This window comes from Muscardinus avellanarius, assembly GCF_963383645.1.
Source record: "Muscardinus avellanarius genome assembly, chromosome: 1".
In the NCBI taxonomy this organism is placed as follows: Eukaryota; Metazoa; Chordata; class Mammalia; order Rodentia; family Gliridae; genus Muscardinus; species Muscardinus avellanarius.
In genome coordinates this window covers 210,846,586-210,856,133 of record NC_137786.1, presented here as the reverse complement: position 1 = coordinate 210,856,133, position 9,548 = coordinate 210,846,586, and the positions used below count along the sequence as shown (strand labels likewise).

Genomic DNA, 9,548 nt, shown 5'->3' with positions numbered 1-9,548 from the left:
TGCCACCTAGGGACTTAGGCTGGTTCATCACTTGGATTCCAATCATGGTCTCATTGGAAGATTTTTTTTTGTCTTATTTTTGGGTAGCTCAATTCATTAGTGATTCTAAAGGTCTTTTTTTCTGTTTAATATTTGTTAGTGGAGATTTAAGTGAATAGGGGAATAAATGAGATGCTCTTACCATTTCTTACTGTTCATATTAGTCATTTTTACTTATGACTCATATGATTTTCCCAACAATAATATCTCGTAATGCAATCCTGGAAAAATATGTGATCCCTTTAATGAACTTCCACCAAGTCTCAAGAATAAAATGCCCTTTATGACTAATTTAATAGCCAGAGATAAAGTTGTCTGGTTTTCTCTCCTAACCTTCCTGGTCTAGCAGCCACCATCAGTTTCCAACCCCCTCATATAATGAGAAAAAAAATTGAATTGGACTTGAGAGCCTTGAGCTATTATAATGGTTAAATCATATTTCTCCATTTTCAAGTCATGTATTTATATTTCTGCTATATAATAGCAAGAGAACTCAGGAAAAGAACAGATAATAAATGAAGGAATATTATAAGATAATAACTACAATTCTCTTTAAAGGTCATCTATAGAAGAGAAAGTATAATGCTTTATTAATATTACTCATCATTGTATGACTGGGCTTCATATTCTTATAGAAATGTAACCTGAGATGTCACATTTTCCCTCTCACGCACACAAATACAAGATTAATATCTGAGAAAGTACTAATATCCTGCCTTTTTTAAAGAAGAAAACAATATTCTGAGTGAGAAAACATGTACTATTGCAAACTACCAAAAATTATCTCATTTCTCTTTCTTTGGTTTTCCTTCATCATCCAAATCCTAGAGAATCTTTGTAATATTTTATCACAAAAATTTGTGACATTTGCCTTTCGCGTAAATAAAAATAAAAAAGATAATTTATAGATGAGTAAGAGTTAAAAAAGGAAAGATCCATAAACTCTAACTTGTTTTTCATCTACCAGTCTGTTTTATTATTTTATTTTTCATAGTCCAAAATCTTTTTAATAACAAGAGTAAGATGTTGGTTAGTTTCAGTAGCCACGGCTGGCACATTGACTTCTGGAATGTTCAAACTTCTGGCCCTTGGAGGGGACATAGGCTTTGGTGTAGCTCTATGGTGCCAGGCACATTGCTGGAATGTGGATACACCTCTAGACCCCTGTGATGATCAGAGAGCAGGACAGTGCCTCAGCCCTTGGGGGAGTTTGGGACCAGCTAGTCAAAGGCAAGGATCTTGTCTCTGGCCTTAAGGATGGTACTGCACACCCTACTGCTAACACACTGCGCACAAACCTTTAATTTGGCCACCTCCTAAACATGCATGTCATCTATTATGGTCCCCATGACCACAGCTTTCTTGTTTTACCAACCAGGATGCTTTACATTCTGGATCATCTGGGAAAGTAACAGAGGTGGCCAGTTAGTGTAAACAACCTCTTCAGCACAACTTGGTTGAAAGTGGAGTTGGTCCTTTTGGCCAGAAACCTATACAACTTGACCAACAGCCTCAAGTAGGTATCCTGGCTTTTGGGTTCCTTGAGACAAACCTTTGGTACTTATTGTGGTAGATGTCAACTCTCATGATGGTGCCTCTTGCCCATTAAAGTTAGTAAATATAACGAAAGAGGTAATATGTACTTCAGTGAATGTTTTCTATTAATATTTGCAATAATGATAGAAATTAAATTCCAAACACTTTTGATTCTGCCTATTAAGTAGGGATATTGATTTCACTAGTTTGAGTGAGTGGTACTAGAATTATCGTAACCTAAGTTTCTCTGATTTCTAAGTCAGTATACCACCCAACAAAAGTCTGCTTTCACAGATTTATACAAGTATTTATAACTGAAACGTATTGATAGTGTTCATAATGCCAAGCATGTATTAACCAACTTGTGAATATTAATCTCATTTATTATGCATAAGTACTATACCAAATAGAGCATATTATGATTCCTATTTTAGAGATAAAAAGCTTAAAACTCAAGGAAATTGAGTTCACAGTCATAATGAAGCTGAGCTGTAAATCCAGGGTATCAGACACTAAAGTCTATATTATTAATCACAATGTAATTTTTCTGGCCAATAACAGAGCTGAAAAAAAGATATTAGCTTATAAACATGGAAAGTCACTTTCATATACAAAGAAAGGAGGCCGAATTTTAAGTCGTTTGGCTGGAACTTGTTGGGATTGGGGTCTAATCTTTGATTTGGGTAACATCACTTTGTGCTAAGTCTTTGATGAATGCTTTCCTAACGTTAGATCTTCATTTATATTGTGTAAACAATCTAGGGTCGCTACTTCATGTGTTCATGTTCTCAAGGAACAAGCTTTAATGAAATAGGGAGTTTGGGGAAATAAAATTTAGGTATCTTAATAGATAATTAGAAAGTTAAATTTGGTCAGTTGAGATTTTAGTAGCAGTCAAATCAAAGGCTGATCTTTTTGATATTGTATAGCGGCTTAAGATCCATTACCTGTCAATATAATTTGTCATATATTTAGATGGCTTTGTGTAAAAGTTGCCAATGATATTAGCCTCAATACACTGAACAATTGTTTGATTGTTTAAGCTAAGTAATTCTAAGTCTAAAAAATAAGGAACTAATCCAGAGTTCTTGACAGATACCACACTGACTCATTAGCAAATTTATATGAATTTTAGAATATATTTTATTTATACATATTATATTTATTTATATTTATTTTACTTAATTTTAGAATATATTTTGTTCTGTTCTAAAAGTATTGGTAAATTATCAAAGATTTAACTAAATCCAGTGTAATTCAATTCCTCTATATTTGTCAACTTTTGTGACAATGAAAATAAAATGTATCAGTTAGGTATCACTGTGTAACAAAGCAATTAACACTGATAGCTATAAATAACAACTTTTTGCTGGGCGTGGTCGCGCAGGCTTGTAATCCCAGCGCTTGGGAGGCTGAAACAGGAGGATCGTGCAGGTTCAAAGCCAGCCTCAGCTACTTAGTGAAGCTCTCAGCAACTTAGTGAGACCCTGTTTCCAAATAAAATATAAAATAGGGCTGGGAGTGTAGCCCAGAGGTAGAAGGCCTCTGGGTTCCACACCCAGTACCACAAAAATAAATAAGTAAATAAATGTTTAGTTCATGATTTTGTGTGTCAGCAACTCAGATGGAATTCATATGGGTAGTTCTTCTGATTGTAAATGTAGTCACTCATATGTCTATAACCAAGCAGTGGGTTAGTTGGAAGCTGGTAGGTCTAAGATGGCTTCAAGTAAATTAACTTGTATCTATTGCACAAGGTCTTTCATCCTTCAGTAGGCTAGACAGGATTTGATAATACAATAACTGGGCAGAGTTCAGAGAGTGATAGTATACATATTCAAGGCCTCTTGTGGCCTAGGCACTTAACTAATATAACAACATTTCCATCACATTTTCTTGACTAACATAAATCATAAGACTATCCCGTATTTAAATGGTGGATAGCAGATTCTATATCTTGGGGAGCGGTGATCCAAGTCAGGTATTACCAGCAGGCATGCAAGAAAGTTCTTTTTGCAAAACAGCCTACCACAGGGAGACAAACCTGCATACATATTATTGCTAAATTTATAATACAGGAAATACCTCTGTTAGAAAGTGGCAGCTGGTGCTTTCAGTTTCTATTAACCTAACCCTTTTGATGATATGATCAGTTTCCTTAACTGTGAACTTCAGGGAAAACTAGACTAGAGAAATATCATTAATTATAAAATGGACATTAGCCTTTTTAGTGAATGTGAATAGAAGCTGAAGCCAACAAACTAAGTACAATTGAAATAGAAGAATTTAAAATATGCTCTTCTAACATCTTTGCATCATCTCATCCTCTGCTAGCCTCACAAGCATGAGCTGCCATAAAAGTCTATCTTGGGTTTTTCTCTTTTCTCTTAATATTCTCAGTCAGTTTACACTAAATATTATGACTATGTGATGGTTATCAACTTTAAGTTGCCATCTCAGAGCTTTCTTTTTTACTGTACTTTCTTAAACAGTATATGGCTGCTCTATGAAGCGTTATAGGATTTTTAAGAAACTACCTATTCTATATTTTCATTACCAGTAGGAAGTAATTTCAGGTAAGAATAGGTTGAAACCGGGCTAAATTATGAATTAGTAAACCATGGTAAACCATGGTCAGATTTGAGGTATATTTTAGATTTTTGAGGAACTACCTACTTCCCATTTCCATTACCAAGTTGAACTTATCAGGCTCTAATCTATAAAGTTCAGTCATTGTACTAAAACAAAAATAGAATAAAATATTTTCTAAACTTTTTTCCTACCAAGATTAATGATGTCCTATTCACTTTGTGATCAGGTAAAAACTAGTTGTTTTCTGAAGTGTTCATGGTCATCTATTAAGTTTTGGTTTTAGTTCCCAAAGTACACCTCAGATCTGATCTACAGTCCTTTCTTCAGAGAGCAGCCAGATAACTTGGTAAGAAAGTACTGGAGATACATAATTCTCCATCTTAACCTTTATTAGTAAGAGCCCAGTCTATCAGATTAAAAGTTAATGTCCTTACTTACTACAATCTAAATGATTTCACCTAACCCAGACCTTGCCCTCTTCTCCTATTCACATCTACTCTGCCTCTTCATGTGCCACCCAGACCTTAACCTTGACACTTGCTGTCCCTTCCGCAGGGAACGGTCTGTCTAAAATTCTACTTGACTTTCTCCCTTCACTTCAGCTCAGCTCACATGGGACAGTATCAGTGAGGTCTACAACAGCCACACTATGCAGAACACCTTGTCCCGATTACTCCACGATATTACATTCTTATTTTCCTCATAGTGAAAAATAACTGAAGTTGCTATTTACTTAACTCTTTGTTGATTATCCCCTTCTCCTAGAATATGACTTCATCTTGATAGAGATTCTATGTTGCTAACGACTGTTCTCTCAGGGGATGCTTGGGACATTTGTTAATCTCCAATGTTTATAAAAGTCCACTTGTTCATATATCCTGAAAAACCTCTCCTGACTGCTCCCCTCACATTGGCTCTTTAGGAACTGAATCTATCTAAGGCTACCTTTTCATTGCATTTGTTTTGCAGAACACTTCAAAGAACGTTGCTTCTCAAAGTCACTATTTCATTGTGCTGTGAGCATCTTGAGAATGAAGTTGAGGAATTTGTGATTAACCACTAAGTAATTAGTACTTAATCAAGTTCTATATGTGTCCTAATTCCCAATACAAGGATTTTCAATGAAACCTCGGTTAAACTACTTCAACAAATCTGAATGCCTCGAAAACCAAAAGGAAGGAAAAGTTACATAATCAAACACGCTGTGTTTTGCAAACTCAAAATTATTGAAAACACCCAGAAGTCTAAGTTTGGACTGACATTCATAATTATAAATTTGTCAAATGGTAATTAGCTTTAGCAAAATATTTCAATTTACCTTAAATGTCTTGGTCACTTGTTCCAAATATAAAATAAATGGCTACCATATTAACTGCTGTTCAATTCAGCGTTAAATTTCATCGCTCAAAATATTTTCTCCCTTATAATTTACTGAATGGAGTAGTTAAGATTGTGCTGTTGTTTTCATTCATTTGGAAATTGATATTGTGGATACGGAAACTGAGATGCTGTTGTTTGTTTTTATTTTCATGTCAGGAGCTTTAAGAAAATAATATGTGTTGAAAATGTCCAAATCTGATTAAGTTTAAATATTGTCAAGACAAGACTCCAAGGAAGGCTTTCTGCTTTCTGACTTTTCCAGCCTGAGAGGTTCACTGCAAAACCTATAAAATAATTTCTATTTTCTCAAGCTTGACTTGGTGGCCATTAGATTACCTGTCTGATATCATTACCTTTTTGTACTTTTAGATACAAAACCATGCTACTCTTCTTTGACTCAATGAGAAAATACATCTAGTAATATCAGACTTAGCTTCTGGCTTCCCAAGATTAGCACATTGCAAGGAAAAAAAACCAAATCTGCTTTGTCAATAAGATGCCAAGCTCTGTATCATGGTAAGCATATTAAAAAAGATGATTTTGTAGGAACTATGTCTATAAACATTTGGCATAACCTTAAATCATGATATGTAAATAGCCCTAAAAGAGAAAATAGAAAAGGGGAAACACTCCCTCCATCCTCAATAAAAAGTAGTGTTTTCTTTGTAAGAGAAAGGGCAGAAATTCTCTTGCCTAAAACGACTAGAGAACTAGACAAATATATTAATCAGCAGTGCTCAGACACTGGACAAGGGACATTTGTGATTGTGTAGAACTCATTTTATAATTTATAATAAGCTATTATAATATTTAGGTATTATGAAATGAGCTCTACAATTACCTCAGTTTATTATATGTCCTGGCAGAGGTTTCCAGGCTATAAGACAGGGAGAGGGAACCCAAATATAACCTGGCAGTCTCAGAAGATAGTGTTTATGGAAGTTGAAGTGACAACAATTCATGGGGAAGGTACTGGAGAGGAGAGGACTACCCAGAGAACTGGAAGCCCAAGCGCCCTGTGTGTCTGTGGGAGGAAACTAGCTGAGGTTAGGGAAAGAAGCACAAGAAAGGAGTAGGCAAGGTAATGTCTGGCACTTACACAGGGCTAGGAAGAATCATCCTTCCTCAAGACTGGGAGAGTGCTCAGAAGGTAATATTTTATTTGGGGGCCTTGATTAAACAGTCTAAAATAGCAGTCTGTATCTTCCTTAAAAGAATATAGAGGCGTATGTCAAAAGGTTCAACAAACTGAACACAAGTAATGCCACTATGTTTCAGGGGAAAATACCATTAAAAGGAAAAAAAAAACCACAATCCAACATTCAATGATGTAAGATTCAAATTATCCATTCAGGTGTTATAGTGCATACCTATCCCAGTACTTGGGAGGCTGAGACAGGAGGATCACAAGTTAGAAACCAGCCTCAGCAACTTAGTGAATTCCTCAGAAAATTTGTGAGATGCTATTTCAAAATAAAAGAAGGGCTGGGGGGGGGTGTAGCTCATAGGTAGAATTCCCTTGAATTCAGTCTGTAGTCACACACACACTCATGCACACTTCACAAGACCCAGCATCAAATGAAAAAATTCCCAGAAATGCAAGCAAGCAGGACATTATGATTTATATCAGGAGAAATATGGGTGAATATACAGAAACAGAAATGCCAAATGCAATGTAGCTATTAGACATAATGTTAAAGCTTAATTATAAAAGTGTTCTTTATGTTCTAGAAAGTAGAGAAAATAAATGCATGACAAATAAAATGAAAGATATTAAAATTGACCTACATGTAATATCTATATTTAAAAATACAACACATCAAATAAAGTGCATACTATATAGGATAGAAGCAGTTTATAAATTATGAAAGAGAAGTCATTAATCTGAAAGGCATAGCCACAAAAAATGATTCCAAATTAAACATAGAAAAGAAGTCCATCATTGGAAGAGCATCACTAACCTAAGGGGCAATAACAAATATTCTAATATATGTTCAATTAGAATTCTTGAAAGAGATACAGAAAAGCTACTTGAAGAATAGTAACAAAATTGTTTCATAAGTGTCCACAAACCCCAAATAGAACAAAAGTATATAGGATCATGCCAAGGAATAGCAAATCAAATTGCTAAAAAAATACAGATAAAGAGATACTCTTAAAAGTATATAGAAATAAAAGGGAAAATAAAATAATTTTAAAAACCCACATGAAGCCAGGTATGGTGCTGCACACCTGTAATCCCAGTACTTGGGGGGCTGAGACAGGAGGATTACAGGTTCACAGCCAGCTTTAGCTACTTAGTGAGGCCCTCCGCCACTTATTGAGACCCTGTTTCAAAAAATAAAGAACAAAAATTGGGACTCGGGGTGTAGCTTGAAGGTAGAATATCCCTGGGTTAAATCTCCAGTAGTGAGAAAAATGTAAATAATAAGATTTGGAATTGTAATTAGTTTTGCTTTCTGCTTTTCAAACAAATAATATGCCGGGCGTGGTGGTGCACACTTGTAGTCCCCATGCTTGGGAGGCAGAGACAGGAGGATCACACAGGTCCAAAGCCAGCTGTGCTGGCTTAAGAGACCCTGTTTCCAAATAAAAAAGTATAACATAGGTCTGGGAGTGTAGCCCGGAGGTAGAAAGGCTTCCAAGAATCCCAGTACCATCAAAAATAAATAAATAAATAAAAATAAAAACAAACAAATAATACAAATTCTTAAAGCATGTGTGGCAAGGTGAAGAAGATTGTACAGAAGAGAGAGAAAATGTGTTTGGGGACTTATTGAAGAAAATAAGGAAAAATGAAAATTATTGCATATAATTTTACTTTTCAGTTTCCAATATACTAGCATAAGTATAGGATTTTAGAGGACCAAAATCCCATAAAAATTATCTAGTTATGTGCCTTTGATTTATAAAAGAAAAAATGAGACAATGGAGAAAAGAAGTGATTAAAATCAGATACAGGGACGATGACAGGGATAAAACCAGAGCTCAACTCTTTTTGAAAAAACTAAAGCATTTTTATGTCTCCTATTTATTTTATAAGATTCACCTACACAGTATCAATTAAATTTTCATAAAATAAAAGCCCTTAACCCCAATCTACACATGCACAAATATTAGCTCAAGATTAATCATATCCCTAAATATGAAAAGTGACTAAAATAAAACTTCTAGAAAAAAAAAGAAAATCTTATTCCGACCTTGAAATAGGCAAGGATTATTGAACAAGGCATAAGAAGTACAAACTGTTTTTTAAGTTTCTCAAACGGCTTTAACGAAAATAAAACATTTCTGCTTTTAAATAGACTCTAGAAATAGTGTGAAAAGTGAAAACTATATACTTAAAGAATACATTTGGAAGACATACTCCTGATCGTGGACAGACAACAAAAAAAAATTGCATATTCAACTGGGTAATAAGTATGTGAAAAGGTGCTTGATGCTGTTATTATCAAGAGAAGAAATTAGAGCTCCAATGAGAAACATCGACAAAGCCAGCAGTATGTCTGAAAGTGAGGACATGCATCAGGATCTAGAGTAGCTAGAACTCTCACTCCTTTCTTGTAGGAATGCAAACTGGTACCAAAGTTTGGAAAACAGTTCGCAGGGTCTGCCAACTATTCATTTCCCTTAGGATCCCACAACTCCACTCCTGGCTATAACAACATAACACATTATATTTGTAAGAATTTTTATAGTACTCTTTATCCTAATAGACCTAGTCTGCCAAACATATTCAAATCTAAAAAGAGATAATCAAAATATATTTACAGATATTGGAAAATGACAAGCTGGCATGGTGGAGCCTCAGCTACTTAGTGAGGCCCTTTGCAACTCAGTGAGACCCTGTTTCCAAAAAAAGAATAAAAAAAAATTAGGGCTGGGGATGTAGCTTGGAGGTAGAATGCCCCTGGCATCCATCCCTAGTACCGCAAAAAAAAAAAAAGAAAGAAAATTACATATCAGTGAAAATGAATATATATATTGCTACACACATCAAT

General features: G+C 35.0%; 1 pseudogene across 1 annotated transcript; it reads right to left on the bottom strand.

The window, feature by feature from the left end:
- Window positions 1-1,075: 1,075 nt before the first annotated feature.
- On the bottom strand, window positions 1,076-1,626 carry LOC308259555 (large ribosomal subunit protein eL18-like; annotated as a pseudogene). The gene has a single exon. The product of its transcript is annotated as a large ribosomal subunit protein eL18-like (transcript).
- Between the last annotated feature and the right edge of the window lie 7,922 nt (window positions 1,627-9,548).